The sequence below is a fragment of the Rutidosis leptorrhynchoides genome, chromosome 8, assembly GCF_046630445.1.
Source record: "Rutidosis leptorrhynchoides isolate AG116_Rl617_1_P2 chromosome 8, CSIRO_AGI_Rlap_v1, whole genome shotgun sequence".
NCBI classification, from domain to species: Eukaryota; Viridiplantae; Streptophyta; class Magnoliopsida; order Asterales; family Asteraceae; genus Rutidosis; species Rutidosis leptorrhynchoides.
Genome location: NC_092340.1, coordinates 61,086,665 through 61,105,086, shown reverse-complemented (window position 1 = coordinate 61,105,086; position 18,422 = coordinate 61,086,665). Strand labels below are relative to the sequence as shown.

Genomic DNA, 18,422 nt, shown 5'->3' with positions numbered 1-18,422 from the left:
AAATATTCGATTAGGAAAGTGTTCACACGATTCAAAGATCAATCCGGAGTCATTACCGTTTCAGGCACGAAGGCAATACTAACACCCCCGTTATATAACATTTGAGACTTTTCAAAAACAGATGGATAAAGGTAACAATTATTGTTTTCTTTGTCTAGTCAAAACATACGCTTAGAAATAGATTTAAATCAATTCGTAGACATAAAATTAACACAGCTGACTGATAAATCAATATCTGCCTATCCGTACATATATAACCCAAAAAATCTAATGTTTCACACCTTAAACATTAATTAACTGTGACGAAACCTCTGTACACAAAAAAGAAACAAAAAGCTAAATCTTCAAACAATTTAATCATATGTTAGATTCACCGTTTTCTCTTGCTGCAACCATTGCTTACAGTTTCATGCATCACATCTGGCTTCATTTCCTCCTCAAAATCCATATTCAAATTTCTTGTGGTAGTTCTTGTTGCTCGACTATTGTTCGCTTTGCAATTTGGTTCCAATGGAATAGCAAAAGTCTGCTTGGTCCTATGTGGCATCAGCTCTGAACCTTCATTAACTAAATCTTTCATCAACTACATTTTCCACATAACACATTTTATTAGATCTTTTACATCTTAATGTCATAACATATAGCTAAAACCCTACGATCACTCTACGACTTAAGAATATAATAGTATTTGTTCAATATGTAATTTTGTGGTATGATAAAAAAAAAACTAGATTAACTGACAATTTACAGTTATCTAGGAGGGACGCTCGTACCTTCCAGTCATTAAAGCTAAAACTAAAGATGAAGTGAGTGTGCACAACCTTCCTTGACATTATCATGCCAGATGCAGGGGCGTTTCGTGGTGCTGAATATACAAAAATACCACTTATTATAAAAATGAAGACAATTAATACGGGAGAAAATGAGAATCTACTGATGAAATGGGACATACAAACATAATGTGAGCCTTTTTCATCCACTGTTATCACAACTCTTCCATCTTTCACCAAGAAAGACAAAGCAAACAGGTTCTCGACAGTTTGTGCAAATGAAATCCTGTTTAAGATGATATTTTCAAGACAAACATCGGTGTTGCTTTTAAGAATCTCAAACATTGTTGCAATAATCTTGTCTGTATCCGTCATCCCCTTACCGACTTTACCCTCAACCTGAAAAAGATTAGCTATTCTAAATAAATAATATCTTACCATAATGGTGACAAGGGTGTCAAATTTGTACAATCAGCAAGAATTTGAAAATTATACCTCTTCTGGTTGTGTCAACTTGTCCTTCAGTGACTTTCGACATGACTTTCGTGAAGCTGGGGGTGGTTTAGGTTCACCTAACAGAGGTCCAAGCCTTTAATGACAATCATGCATAACCAGAAATTTAAAATAAACACAAACTAACAATACTTAAAAAGATGCTTATAAAATAATTAAAACTTACATAGTACATGAACCCCTGTTAATCATGAGAAGCGGAGAAACGTGCAAACCAAGATCTTTCCAAAGAATCTTGGATTTTTCATTAACATCTTTTCGTCTTATCTGTCCATATTTAGTGATCAAACTTGAGATAAATACTGAAGGAGATATACCTCCAGCAGTATGAGACCTGACCGAAGTGATCAACGTATTAGCAAGTTCTTGTAGTGCCACAGCATCGGACACTTGTTCTCTTGGTGCCTTGACTACATAAGCCAAATAGGTATAACATAATTACAAACAAGTAAATGAAATACAAAGTACTTATTTTGTTGAATAAAACAAGCAATTATGAAGTTTCAACTTTCAAACCATAAGGAAATTTTTAAACACTATATGGACTGCATATACATATATAGAAATACTCCCAAAAAAACTAACTTTGAAGAGGAAGAAAGTTCATTATCAAGCATCAATTTCACAAGCAGATCAAAAAACTTTTTCAAGTTTAATTTGCAAATTTGCAAAATATATGTTCCTTTTTGGTAATTTTGTATGCTTTATGAATGGAATTATCATTTATGAGCCAACTCGATATCATAGCTATGTAGCTATGAGCCCCCAAAAGAAATTGACAATATACTATTCACAGCTAGGGTTCCATATAACAATTCGAACCGATTACCAGCACGTACAGCCACGTATATCGTGTACTTCATAAGTTCAAACGATAACAAAAAAATGGTGAAGAACTACGAGATCTTTCAAATTACAAGAATTTTCACAAGTATATAAATTAATTACATATGAATGTTAATGGAGATTAAGATTGAACCTAAAATAACTTGAGAAAACTTGCCTTTCAAAAAAAAAAAAAAAAAATTTAACTTGAGAAAACCTCTAATTTACCTTTGTAATCGTATACATTACATGTGCACGACTATTTGTGAAGATTAAATTGTTAAGAATTAAAGATTTATGAATGTATTGATCAGTTTGATATATAATTTGAATTGATACAATTGTTATTTAGCAATCTGCTAAGTGTTGCTTTTATATCCTAAGTGTTACAACGGCTATTTCTAAATATGGTTAGGCTCCACTAAGACTTTTGGAACCACCATTACACAAATGGAAAACTGTTGCTGAGCAGCCTGTTTGTAGCCGTTTACTTGTTTACATTTGAGCAGGCATGTGACCTTCCAAATTGGGATATGATGAAGTGGACACTTCTGATCCCAAAGTCAACTTACCTAAAATGATAAGTTGACCTTTTTTGTTGACTCATTCTAACACTCCCCCTCAAGTTGAATAGTGGGGTTTCCAATATTTAACTTGCCAAGAACTTCGCTGAAGAGTCTTCCGTTGACAGATTTGGTGAGGATGTCAGCTAGCTGATCTTCGGATCTAATTGATGGAAGGGAAATGATTTCATCATCTAATTTTTGTCTAATAAAATGTCGATCAACTTCCACATGTTTGGTTCGGTCATGTTGAACTGGATTTTCTGATATGGCAATGGCTGCTTCGTTGTCACATAATATCTGAATGCTATCTTCTGGTGGAAATCCGATCTCTGTTAGTAGTTTTCGGGTCCACAATGCTTCTACAACTCCTTTGGCTATCCCTCTAAACTCTGATTCTGCACTTGATAGAGAAACAACCTTTTGTTTCTTGCTTTTCCATGCAACTAAATTACCTCCGACTATTGTAAAGAATCCGGATGTAGATCTTATATCCCCTTTTTCTCCATCCCAACTTGCATCTGTATATATTTGGGTTCTTAGATGCCCATTTTTCTTGAAAACAACTCCATGATCCGCTGTTTTCTTCAAATATTTGATGATTCTCATTACGGCTTCCATATGGTGAACCTGTGGTTGATGCATGAATTGACTCACAACTCCAACTGCATGTGCTATATCAGGTCGAGTATGAGCAAGATAGATGAGTTTTCCCACCATCCTTTGGTATTGCCCTTTATCAGCAAGATCAGCTTCATCTTCCATATATAGCTTCTGGTTTGGAATCATCGGAGTATCAGCTGGTTTGCAATCAATCATACCTGTTTCTGCAAGAAAATCAAGAACATACTTCTTTTGACAGATAAATATTCCCTGTTGGGATCGTAACACCTCAATCCCCAAAAAATATTTAAGTCTGCGCAAGTCTTTCATTTCAAATTCTTTAAATAAGTTTACTTTTAAGTTAAAAATTTCCTGTTTATCATTTCCTGTTATTATCATATCATCAACATAGATGATTAAACATGTAATCAAATTTCCTTTTCGTTTAAAGAATAGAGTATGATCCGAGTTACTTTGTTTGAAATCGTATTTTTTCATAAATAAAGTAAATCTCCCAAACCAAGCCTGTGGGGATTGTTTTAACCCATATAAAGCCTTTTTAAGTCGACAAACTTCCCTGTTTTTGAAGTTGTCACTGAATCCTGGCGGTGCTTCCATATAAACCTCTTCCTTTAATTCTCCATGTAGAAAAGCATTCTTCACATCAAATTGGTGAAGTGGCCAATCTTCATTTGCAGTGATAGAAAAAAGAACTCTAATGGTATCAATCTTTGCGACTGGTGAAAAAGTTTCGGAGTAATCAATCCCGTATGTCTGAGTATATCCCTTGGCAACTAGCCGGGCTTTGTATCTTTCAATGGTACCATCTGGTTTGTATTTAATCGTAAACACCCATCGATTTTCTACTGGTTTTTTTCCTTAAGGTATGACACATTTTTCCCAAGTGTCATTATCATTCAAAGCTTCCATTTCCACTTCCATTGCTTTTTTCCCGTTTTTTGATTTTAACGCTTGTTCAACAGAAGTTGGAATATTTTCAGAGTAAATTGCGGAATTAAATTTTTGAGCTTCTTTTGACAGATTTCCTTGTGCTATATTAGCCATAGGATATCTAGATCTTTGCGCTTCTTTCTCTGGAGAATATCGTTTTGGTAGGACACCTCTATTGATTCTTTGAGGTAAGACATATCGTTGGGTGGTTTCATCGGAATTTGTGTCATTTTGTTCATCATGGGTTTGATGTTCATTGTTCGAGGAGGTTTCAGTAATCTCATGGTTCGGTGGGATAGTTTCTGTAGGTTCATGGTCTTGTGTTGGCTCGAAGTTTAGTGTTGAAGTTTGTATAGGTTCGGGGTTTTGTGTTGGCTCGGGCTCTTGTGTTTGAGGTGGTTCATGGTTTTGTGTGTTTTGTGTTGGCTCGGGCTCTTGTGTTTGAGGTGGTTCATGGTTTTGTGTTTGAGGTATTTGAGGTGGTTCATGATTTTGTGTTTGAGGTATTTGAGGTGGAGCCCATGTCATCCAACTGAGAGTGTCATTATCCTTCTCCCCCTCACTCGTGAGTTGGGTATCATAAAAATATTCGGTTTCGACAAAGTCACAATTCATTGTAGTGAAAACATGACGTCTTTTAGGGCTATAACATCTGTACCCTTTTTGGTTAATTCCATAGCCCACCATGACACATTTTTCCGCACATGGATCTAGTTTGGTGCGTTCATTTTTCGGAATGTGAACAAAAACCGAGCACCCAAATATTCGAGGTTCAATGCTAAATGAGGTTGGAAGAGTATGAAATTGAGAAAGAGTAACTTTCGGAGTTTTTGTGCCCAAAACTTTAGTAGGTAGCCTGTTAATAAGGTAGGTGGCGGAAGCAAGAGCTTCAGGCCAAAAACTTTTTGGAACTTTTGATTCAATTAATAAAGCTCTTGTCATTTCTAAGAGTAGTCGATTTTTCCGTTCGGCTACTCCATTTTGTTCGGGGGTGTGAGCACACGATGTTTGGTGAATAATCCCGCTTTCTTCGCAAAAATGTTTCATTGAAGTATTGACAAATTCACCCCCATTATCGGATCTCAAAATTTGTATATTTTTGTTAAATTGAGTTTGTATCATTTTGTAAAAATGGGAAAACTTCTCAAACACTTCAGATTTGTGAGTCAGAAAATAAATCCATGTCATACGTGAATGATCATCAATGAATAAGACAAAGTATCGAAAATTCTTTCCCCCATTAACCGGTGCAGGACCCCAAACATCCGAGTGGATTAAAGCAAACGGTACATCTTTCCTTGTATCACTTGGTTTAAAAGTACTCCGGTGGCTCTTGGCCAAAATGCAAGTTTCACAATTTAAAGTAACATTTGATGAAAAAAGACTTGGAAATAAAGCATGTAAGTATCCGGCAGATGGGTGACCCAACCTCCTATGCCATAACCAAGCTTCCCTCGTAGGTGTTCCGTGAGCAAGCATCACGGTACCTTGTTGGGTTACTTCGTTCACATAGTACAACCTGCCCCGTTCGGTACCACGCCCAATAATTACCCCAGTCCTGATATCTTGAAGGATACAGAAAGTGGGGTGTAATAAAATGGAACAATTTAATTCTTTTGTAACGTGACTAACGGATAATAACTTATGAGACAAGGTTGGAATATATAAACAGTTGGATAATTTCTTAGTTGGAGTAATTTCGATTTTCCCTCCCCCTTCTACTTGTACAATGTCCCCGTTAGCCGTTTGAATATTATTTACCCGAGGTTTTGATTCGGAACAAAAATTCGATTTTTCAAAGGTCATGGTGTGAGTAGCACCACAGTCAAAAGTCCATTCATCACTTTTTTTGTTGTTTGTGACAACATTAACTTTTCCACAAAAGCTTTTATTTTTTAAATTTAAAGGTTTAATATTAAAAAGACATGTACATGTAGATTCTATACTTGAACTACTGCCTTTTTTAAAAGTGTTAATTTCAGTGGGGCCATTTCTTGGTCCATTTGCCATAGAAAAATTAGACTTAAAATCATTATTTGAGATTTCACTTTCATTAACAGATTTATTATTTTCAAAACAAATTTGTGATTCCTTATAACTCAAAAAATCATAAGACCCTTTTGACCTCTGCTTTCTTAAAGGGTCATTTAGGTCTTGGTTACTTAAAGGGTCTTTTGAGTTTTTCACATGGACAGGGTGTTTTACTTTACAGCTCATATCACTTCTCTCTATGTCATCTGCCATTTGCAAAGATCCAGATATAGATCTTAAATTTTCTTTTTCAATTATATCTTGAAGGCAATGGAAGCGATTAGGGTTTACCCTTGTTGCTTCATAATCTATTGATTTTAACTTTAATTTTCTTGCTTTGGCCGATTGATTTTCTGTGACCTCAGGGTTTGAGGGTTTTTCCCTCACCCTTTCGATCGGTTTATGAGATTGAAACAATAAATTGGGGTTTGAATTACCTCTTGTTGCTTTCTGAGTTGACCGATTATTGGGTTTTGAGTTGCCGCCGTTGTCGGTAACCTGATGGTGGCCGCCGGCCATTTCTGTTGCCGTCGTTACCACTTTGCCCCGTTTCTGCTTTCTCCACCATTTAGGGTAACCAATTAACTTAAAACACTGGATGATTGTGTGATGTAACGCACCACAATAAACACAGCTTAGCTGTTGTGGTGGTCTATGATGGTTTATGAAGGCGGTTTCTGTTCTGGTAATGGTTGAAGGTTGACAGAGCACGTCCAGGTAACTCCGTTCATTGTATTTTAGACTGCCGTCTAAGATTGACATGGCAGCTTGGTTTTCTAGGCTACCGTCAATCTTAGACATGGTAGCTATGTTTTTGGTAGATGATTGAGACATAAAAAACGAGTATCTTGATCACCGGATCGATACCGTTAGCTCTGATACCATGTTAAGAATTAAAGATTTATGAATGTATTGATCAGTTTGATATATAACTTGAATTGATACAATTGTTATTTAGCAATCTGCTAAGTGTTGCTTTTATATCCTAAGTGTTACAACGGCTATTTCTAAATATGGTTAGGCTCCACTAAGACTTTTGGAACCACCATTACACAAATGGAAAACTGTTGCTGAGCAGCCTGTTTGTAGCCGTTTACTTGTTTACATTTGAGCAGGCATGTGACCTTCCAAATTGGGATATGATGAAGTGGACACTTCTGATCCCAAAGTCAACTTACCTAAAATGGTAAGTTGACCTTTTTTGTTGACTCATTCTAACATAAATTACATATAATTAAAAATATAACATGTAACTTGTGATTTTTAACTTTTGTTTGTCGATGATATGAATATTATATAACATTAATATGTAATTTGTTGCCTTGATTTGCAGTTTGTACATTTTTGTGGTTATCATTAGTCTTAAAAGCATTTAACAGTTTACAAGTAACAATAACTTACAAGTGACAATAACGTTAAGTCGTTAACACGTAACATAAATGGATCCTACCAAACAGTGAACAAATTAAAAATCAGGGATATATATATATATATATATATATATATATATATATATATATATATATATATATATATATACCAAGATTATGCATTATATTCCATCAACTTCGTTAAGGATCGATTGAAACTTCTTAGCACTAGCTACTGCAATATCGTCTTTTTGTTCTGTACATTACATATTAAATTAACAAAATTAATATATCAATATATCAACTTAAATATAAAATACTACGAAACAATAAAAGCAGTTATACCGCGAATAAAGTTGTGAATGGAGAGATAGCCGCTACGAAGAACTCTACGCTGTGCAAAGTCTTCAGCATCGAACTGATCGTTGACATTATCCTTTGTATTCTCCGATTTAGGTCGTTTTCTTCGATTTTCGTTAATCGACGACATTGTTACTGTAATTAATTAACAGGCCGTGATAATTATAATTAAGTAGGTAAAATAGTAGTAATGAAGATAAAAACCCTAATTAATTAAGACGGTTGGTATTTATTTATCTTCCAAGAGAAGCAGAATCGTATCGTATAACGTGAGTGGACGTGGGGGTTAAGGGTTTCGTTTCCCGCCAGCTTCTCCTTTATGTGTTTTTTATTTTAATTTTAAAGTTAGTAAAAAATAAAATAAAATTGGTAAAACATGTGTTCAGAATAAGCCCAATTCGAATGGGCCTGGTCTGTTTAAGTCCAGTTTTGATGTCGAAATTCCAAATGAACCTTCATTCTTTCATTTTGCACGATTTTGTCATGATAAACTCGACACACATCGATGCCCAACATTGGATTGTAGATCGATATGTGCAATCCTTAAGAAGAATGCCCAAAAATTTAAGATTCAAGGCGATAAAGTGTCGGGGTCTGCTCATTGAAGCCCTACGAAAGGGCACAAACGCAAAAAGGACAAATTGAATGACATGAATGAAGACGTTGAATTGGAACTGGAATCACAGGCATATTCGGATGCATCTCTGAACGACAGCCTGAAAATTCTAATGGCATGCCTCTTAAACCTATTAAAGTTAAAGGTAAATTGCTTAATTATAAGAATAACAAAAAAGATGGCAAAAAAGATGATGTTTTTAGTGATTTTTTAGAAGCTATGTTGATATATAGTAGCGAACGCCCTAGTAAAGATAAGCAATTAAGGTAGCATTGTGGAACACTAGGGGGTTACGGAGTAGAGATAAGGGTCGTAAGTTGGTCAATATAATAATGAAATTCCAAATTCAATGGATGGGTATGAATCGGTACTGCTTCAAATGGGACAGCTTCAAAGTTTAGGAAGTGGAGATAAAGGTCATAATGTGCAATACTAGGGGCTTTAGGGGACTGATGGATGGGTATGACTCGAGACAAATTCAAATTATGTCGATTTTGCTTGATGCTATATACTTAAAATCTTAAGAGGACTCTATTCAATGGTCACATTCGATCAACAAAGTATATAGTGTAGCGGACGGTATACGAGTAATGATTGTCGTTAACATCAACATTGATTTCGATTGGAAGTCTATCGTATGGAATCCCAAAGTGCCTTCTAATATCGCTATTTTTCATTGGTTAGTGACTAGTGATACAAGGGGTATAACCTAAATAAAAACGCATAGATACAAAGGCATATACACGTAAACATATAAACATAGGTACAAAAACCTATACGTAATTACATATACAGACTAACGAATAACCGGTGAATACGACGGAGAAATATAAAAACAATAATGCAATATACAGACAGCTATACAGGCAAAAACATATACCATATATATATATATATATATATATGTCAAAGTGAAACACTTATTTATGGTACAGAGGGAGTATACATTTTAATTGGTTTGTACGAGTAATTAAATATGGTATAGGCACATGATAAGTCCGATGAAGTATAAGTTTTCAAAATTAATGTAATTAATATTTGTTTATAAATCGAAATGAATGAGTTTAATAATTGAATTTTAAGTTATAATTGAAATTTTTAAGTGTTTTATATAATCCATATCGTGTGCCCTTAGGGGACTCGTTAGCTAAACCCTTGTTTTATACTACGTAATTGCAAAGTTTGTATCCATTTAATAGTAATTACCAATTCCCTTATGATGGGTCAAGTTTTGTAATGATAGTATGCTACAGAGGAGTTAATTATAAAGTCCTTGTAATACATTTTCTAAGGGTTTTGGAAATTATGTTGCGTTTGATAGAAATGAATGATTTACCGTTAATAATTCATAATTTTAATTATTCAAACTTTTCGAATAAATTTGGTTCTGAATGAAAATAAGTTGTTTGATAATCAATTTAAATAAGCGATTATTAACGTGTTACATAAACAAAATTAAGTGTTATGATATGATTTGATAAAGATATTACAGAAAATTAAGGTGCTTAATGGTTAAGAGAGTGCTTTCAATAGTTCATCACTGAATGTTGAACCATTCAACATCATATGTCATTCACAAGTCATAAACAAACGCACCGAATGTTGAATGATCCAACATTCAACGCATAACCAAGAGGTAAACAAACATACACTTAGTCAGGTTAAGATGATCATTTTCACACAGAAATTGTATTTCGTAACTGAAATCTTTTATAATATGAGAAGATAAACTGTGGATTACAAGTTCATATATCTTCTAAAAGAATTCTTTGTGTGTTTATTGATGTACATATCAATATTAGTAGTTATGTATAATCACTTTAAAATATTCATCACCTAACTTTGGGATACTGTTGTGCCACTAGAAGATCAGGTAAGCAAGACAGTGTAATTTATCCCCAGCTATTTTGAGCTGTGGATGTTGTACTTTTAGAATCTTTTTAGTTAGTGAAGTTGAGATATTAAAAATATAGAAATTGGTAATTGGTATCATGTGTTGAGGTCACATGATCACACATGCTATAAATTATTCTATAAACATATTGTAGAATTGTGAGGCCTAATAGTACTATTAGTCAAATCTGATTCACATGATCATCTCCTGATGGTTTCTAACATGTTAAAGAACAAAGGAAGATTTGACTAACATTAACCTACACCCTTTTGCTGACTCTTCTGTTAATCATTGATATTCATTTTAGATTTAAGGGTGTTTGGATTTGCGTTTAAAGTGTGATTATTTGACTATTACGTTCTCAAATCTTGAATAACTTATTGATTTGATAAGCAAAATGTATAAATTAATTAATTGCGATTTGTAATACTCAAAATGTAATATGAAAAACGAGTCACCACTCACGGCACTAAAACGTGATAATCAATTTCCTTTATCCACATATTTCCTCTTAATTACAAGTTGAATTATCAAATAATATGATTACCAAACACCTAAAAATATATTTTTTAATTATTGCATTATCAAATAAATAATACTCTGTAAAATTCAAGCAACATTAATATGTAATACGTTTTAATGCCGCTGATTAATCACCGCTACATTGTATTTGTCTTCTTTAGAAGAAATGGCATAATTACAATTAAGCCCCTGCAAGACACTCTTTACATATCCTTTCATACACATTTCTATAGCCTAAAGTAATATGAAAAGGGTACAGAGTGGTCAATCTAGAATGACTTTGTTATTAATAATGATGATACAAACTTTTGCAATCTTAATACTGGTATCTTTTCCCTATAATGTTTTTTTTTTCTTTTTTAATAATTTCAAATTATACTTGTACGTTCACAGTTGCTTACGTAGGCTAGTGATGAAACCCATAAGATAATTGGATATTTACATGTATATGAAACTCGGTGGTATAAACTAAATCGATTGAAAATATTCACTAGCAATTAAACACTACCTCTAATTTTAAAAATTACTTTCAAGAGCTCTATATAGATAACAATAGATGATGGAGATATTATGATTTGGGAAAGAAAGAGGATATGGGTATTTGAATTAGCAGGATGAAAAAACAGGTATTATTCTTTTTAAAATATTACCTAAATTTAATTGTTTAGTAGAACTACGGAGTAATTTTTAAGAAAATGGGGAAAGTTACTAAATTACTGTGCCATGTCATGTGACACCTAAGTGTGTGAAATAAATTGTGTGGAAAAATTGAGTGGGTATTGAATTTCTCTTACCATAAATTAATGAGGGTAGTTACTTATCTATGTGGATGGCCATGTCATCATGCCAACTAAGTGTGTGAAAGAAATTGTGTAAAAAATTGAGTGGGACTAGAATTTCTCACTTGTAAAAAGCCAAATCACACATGCTTTGTCAGAATTGAGCACAAGCTGCATCCAATAACCATATTTTTCCATCTTTCATAAGAATAGCTCTTTCATGTAAGACTAACTTCCATACTTTCTCTTATTCAACCATCTTCATAAAACCATTATCTGATACACCATCATTATCATTATTCAAACTCACAACACACACAAAAAACATGAATTGCAAAGGATTGTTCTGCCTCATCCTTTTAGTAATCTTTCATCAAACAATTTTGTCTTTTGCACAAACATTTCCTAAAGAAAGATTTCAAACAAGAAGACTTATGACAGGTTTTGTCAACTCACTTTCTACAGATCCTTCTAAGCTCAAGGGCGCAGCCATGAACGAGCCACAAACATCGGTCCAAGATAGTTTGAGGAAACGACCGCCTAGCAAGTCTAACCCTTCACATAACTTGTGATCCATGGATCTTAATAGTATCATGTGTAGAGATATATCAAGAATAAACATAATTCTCCTTTTTCACATTTTTCTTCATTACTAGTTTTTATTTTAAAGGCCACAAGTTCAATTCATGACCGAGGGTGGAACTTTTTGGTCATTCTATTAACGCGTAATTCGCTCAAGCAGAGATGAATCCAACTGGATGATTTTAGCTATTTTTTTTCTTCTTATTAGGGTGGGAGAATTCAAATGTAGAAAGTTTTGGTTTTTTACCATATATGTTATTTAATTTGTAAGTTTATGTGATTTAGCTATTGTTATTTGATGAATTCTTAAGTAACGATCCACTGATGTTAGTATTATTTTGTGTGGAGAAGAGAATTGGAGAATGAGTATCCCATGATATTTCTTTCTAATTTTTTTATTATCTTTTCACAGTTTTTTATTTTTAACTTTTAGATGTTGTATAAACTCTGTTATCCAGATTTTGTTAGTATGTAGTTTGTTTTAATTTTTGGGTATTGTTTTAGATTTGATCTTACTGTGTTTTTCTTCTTACATTGATTATTTTTCAAAATAACGATTCCATCAAGATAACCAACGAAGTTAATTTGGATGCTAAAAGAGCCCAACAAGAATACAACCAACCAAACCATTAGCATAGGCGAAACTACTAAGTAGCGGGGGTGGCACCCGCCTGCCAGTGAATTTGTAATTTTTAATGCAAAAATTTTGGATTTTTTCATTTTGCTTTCAATGGATTTTGCTCTCAAATCCTCCATATTTTGCCCAACAGTCTTCGTATTTTACCCAGAAGCCTTCATATTTTGCCCAAAAACTTCTGTATTTTGCCTAAGAGCATCAAATATTTTGCCAAAAAAAATTGCTACGCTTTTAAAAAAAATTCCCGGTGAAAAAAAATTCTGGTTCTGCCACTAATAGATAGGCTCGAAACTAGAAGACGGAATTCTAATCAAACTACCGCTATCTACAATCGAGCCGAACCAAACCTGAATTAAACAACCAAGTCTGCATCAACAAACAAAGAAAGCAAGGCATAAAACAACACAACCTGTAGCCTAAACAAAACGCTAAACAACTAATCCCAAAGAATCAAAAGCGACTAAACAACCCATAAAATGACGAAAAAACGAAAGCCCAATGGAAGAAGCCGAACCAATCTAAGTAACCTTTCGCGCCCTAGGCCCCGATCTTACTACTTTTCCATTAACCTAGTGTTAACTTTTGTGGCTAAGTTCAATAATGTAGTAATGGTAGCATAATATTTGAGTGAAATTATTGTCCATTAATTATTGTGGCTAAGATCAATAATGTAGTAATGGTAGCACAACATTTGAGTGAATTTATTGTCCCTGAATCTCAATTCCGGAAAAAATGGAAAACTTTGATGTTGTGGTAGATCTTAACATAGGTAAACGTTTTACACTTATAAACCATTATAATTTGGTTCCCACCCTTTATGTGGTACAAGTTGGATCACTTCTAATATTTCACTGACAACCGACTTTGAGATTCGATATTTTATTCACTTTTATACCATTTAGACCTTTATACCATTTAGGATACAACTTTTTTCGGTGTAAGGCCCTCATCAAAGGCTACACAACCCGCTAAATGGTTATTAATATATGTCACATGATCAAATAATACTATGTGTTCAAAATTGGTGAAAACACGCAATTAAAAAAATCAATATAAAAGACGTTTAATCATGTGCATATTCGCATTTGTACGCATGGCTGAGTAACATTTATTATACCTCGCATGGAGGTGCGAATTTTTGTAGTATTTAAAGCGCCTAAATTCTTGACGTGCGAGTATCCCGACTGTATCTAGAATTACTTTGGTCATATCCTTTTTTAACTTGTAGACCAATAATACGTTAGTTTGTTATGAGAAGGATAAAGGTTGCATGATCCGTGTGTTAGAGTTTCCATATAAATACTACGTTTATGAGATTATGAAAGGGGATCATATTAATACGCTATTACTCTGTCAGATTTGTAAGTCGGAGGTTATTTTTAGATGAGAGTTATAATAGTGATACTTGTCTTCAATGATATACCTATAAAAACACTTGCCATCGGATGATCACGGATCCCCGATGGTGGATTACATTGAATCACCCCTTGAAATCTTCATCTCGACGAGAATTACTCACGTTGATCAGATTGAAGAGTTGAATCGTATACTTTGTCATCTGTGGCACTGATTCGAATATTCACATAAGTGTACCGTGGATATTCGTTTGATCAACGTGATAGTTTGTATCCTATATTGATCGTAAGATCAGTCGGTAAGAGACGTCGAATTGACAAATTTATTTATTTTTTATTTCTCAAATAGACACCCTAACAAAACTAATGATATATGAGTAATACATTTAAGCAAGTGACTATGATCTAAAATATAAAATCCAATGCCATAAGGATCGTTGTTGCTGTACTTTTCTTTCTTTATGATGTTATTCACGATGTGTATAATGATGATTGATTTTTTGTTTGAATCTAGACCTACCTTCTCTTGTTTCTTGTACACACATAAATGTTCAATAGACGCCTTGAAAGATATGATTCTTTTATCGACACGTCTTTAATAATACATTGGACGTTATGGTTCTTTCATTTAGAAAAGTTTTGGATGGGCTTTTTTCCTTTTGTATTAATATTGTTTTTTGATTTTTATTATGTTGTGATGGACATGTCTTTGTTTTCAAAATCTAAGTTGATATTTTCTTGTTTTTGTGTTTCCATTTTGCCTGGCAGCTGTGACATACAAGTCATTAGGTGACCCATGGTTTATTGTCCACCATTCATCAATCAGTGGCGGATCCAGGATTTTTTTTCACCGGGGGCGAAATTTTTTTTAAAACCATAGCAATTTTTTTGAGTAAAATATGGAGGTTTTGGGGTAAAATATGGAGGTTTTGGGGCAAAATTTGAAGATTTGTGGGTAAAATTTGAAGGTTTTGGGGCAAAATTTGGAGAATTTTAGACAAAATTTGAAGATTTTGGGGCAAAATATATAGGTTTTGGGGCAAAAAAAAAAATCCACCGGGGGCAAAGTCGAAAAATTCAAAATTTTTACACTAAAATTTCGAAATCCACAGGGGGCACCCCCCATTACACTCTGAATTCGCCTCTGCGAGCAATTAATGGGGAATGTTTGTGCACAATTTGCGTACTCCGTACAATACAACAAACATTTTTATACCAGTTGCAAAGAAATATAACATGTATGAGGAATATATACCCCCCTTTTTTTACAGCTGTTAGGATCACCCAGGGGGACTTAACCACCCACGCGTTCATCTCCTACACAGTTATATCCGCCCCCAACTGCGTGCTCAGGAGGAAACTCGCACCAATCACATACGGGGCATAGATGGTAAAACCCCCCTCCCTTTACCCCCAACGTGATGCGGGAAAGGTGCCATGTGTTAGGAATGAAGCACGTGAGCCCTAACAAGACTAGATAACCCTAGGTTATCAAACCCACTTACAATAAACGAAAATAATTGATGTTTATGAAGAAACTAGCAAAAACGATAAAGACAATAGAATTTAACGAGGTTATATGTAATCACGAATGATTACTTTAATCCTCGGCCACCAAAGAAAGTTCTTTTATTGATAAATTTCGTGGATACATGTATGTGTTACAATAAGATGCTTAAATAGGCAAAACCAAACAATTAAATAGCTTTGGGAACAAGAAAACTCGATTTTGGAAACTTCCTCGCAGACGAAGCCGCGCCGCGCCAGGGATAGCCTCGCCTCGCCTCCAAGGCAAAATCCAAAACAGAAGTTTTCCTTCAGCTCGACCCCTGTTCACACTCTAGGCCGCGTCGCGCCTAGGAGAGGCCGCGACGCGCCTCCACCGGTGAACCGAATTCTTTCTTTTTTCGAATCCTTGTTTAACTCGCTTCGTACTCCAACAATCTCCCACTCGAAGAGATGTTAAACAACATCCATCTTACCCTAACATCATCAACAACATCATAATCCCACAATAACAACTTGACCTGCTAATTATACCTCCTTTTAATACCGCCGGATTTGCACCCGAATCACGCCGCACTTCATTCAATGACCTTCGAACAAGTGAAGTCTTTCGACACCAAAAAATACCGCTGAGTTATAATACGATCTTTATGTTACTAGCTTGGGAAACAAAAACCTCTCTTTGGCTATGGCACATACCTCCTTAGTTTAGGAGATAACGGGTCGTTTGAGTCCGACCCTACCCAATTAACCCCATCGCCCAAGCGATCCATCCGTACACAATTTCATCCACTCGATTCAACTTTCTAACAAAGAATAAACCCGCCGGTAGATCAAACATGTGGATAACACCATCAAGGCAGCCGTGTGAGAACGCAATCACACCCTTGATCTTCCACATAACCACCTTTGCTTTCACCATTGGAACATCGACCACATACGTGCGCACGTCTTTTGACAAACCCGATTTTCCATCCCGAGCCAACTCCCACTGTACGGATGTATCATTAACCATGACTCTTAAGAAAACCTCTTGTTCATCTTCCTCGGTCGACCACAACAAAGTTGCCATTGGAGAATATCTACCCAAAGTACTGAAAGCTCTACTGTGCCCAATTCGACCCGAATTTTTACTAGCTTCAACTCCCTTTGAGCTCCCACTCAAACAAGATCCATCAACAATTCCGGAAAGCATTAGCATGCTAGGACTTTTGACATCCACAAAATTACCTAGCCATTCCTCTTTAGGAACTTCAACCATATACATGGTTCCCCTTTTAAACCTGCGAGCAACCACATAATCTCCCTTAAACACTACCCACTTTTGATCTCCAAATAGGACATGACAATTATCGTCATCCAATTGCCCAACCGAAATCAACCGACTCTTGAGCTTTGGAACGAACCGCACATTCCTCAAGATCACAATTCAAGTGTCTAACCACGAGATCACCAATACCCGCAATTTCAAGTATACTCCTGATATGGCTGAAACGGACGATTTTTATTCGTGTGTTGTCGTCGGGCCGCAGCGCGCCAGGATCAGCCACCCAGGGGGAAGGCACTGTTTTAAATTTATATTTAGCGGGGCCTAAATCGTACTACTCCTTAGTGTGAGTAAGGGAAGTATGACCTAGAGTCGTATTTTTTAGATATCAGTAGAATCGAACCTATATTTAAGCCTAAGATAGTTAGGAAGGAGTAGTGATTACTTAATTTTGGGATTTTCTTATTTATAATACAGATAAAGTAAATGCGATAAAATTCGTAATTCAGATAAAGTTAAAGCGAGTGCATACTATGACTTCATCAGTTATTCTGCCGAGATTATGGAATGCTGGCTCATGAATAGGCAGAGGCCTTATATTCATTACACTGGTCCTAAACGCCCCTGTCATAAGACATGTCACTGGGTACTGCGTTAGGCTTGAAGATTCTGAATAGACATCAATGTCCCTTACCCCCGATGCCCGTGCAGTCTGACTACATGCATACACGTTCAGACGGCTCATCCAATTGAGCGACTTGGTTGGGTGACGTATTAACATTCCACGATGGTCTAAACTTTCTTAAGTATAATAGAATACATGGTTTACCATATCCGAGAGACGTGATGTGTTTTAATGCTTTCGTTAATGATTGGTTTTAAAAGATAGTTATGCCCTTAAAAAGAGTTCAACCATAAAGAACACCATGGCTAAGTCAAGCTGACTTCCATGAACACGTTCGGTTATCCTAACGGTCCAATCCTTTATGTGTCTAAACAAACAGTTCCTTAATTAACTAAGAATCCCCCAAGCGGGGTGCAATGCTTGAGACCGCGTTATGGTGCAGTGTACTAATCAACACTGACCGGGTTCTATGGCCTTACTTAGCAGAGGTACAGCTTACAACAACCGCTGTGCTTCAGCGTGCACGTACGAAGTTTATATGCTTGGTGACTACACTAGCATGGTCTGGGACCGACAATGTACTAAGGGTCTAGTCAGATGTTTCACTACGAAAGAGTCCTCGGTCAGAATCCAAAGCTTGATAGACTTACTAC

At 35.3% G+C, this 18,422-nt stretch overlaps 1 pseudogene; it reads right to left on the bottom strand.

The window, feature by feature from the left end:
* Positions 1-293: 293 nt before the first annotated feature.
* Positions 294-8,116, bottom strand: LOC139863460 (non-structural maintenance of chromosomes element 4 homolog A-like; annotated as a pseudogene).
* Between the last annotated feature and the right edge of the window lie 10,306 nt (positions 8,117-18,422).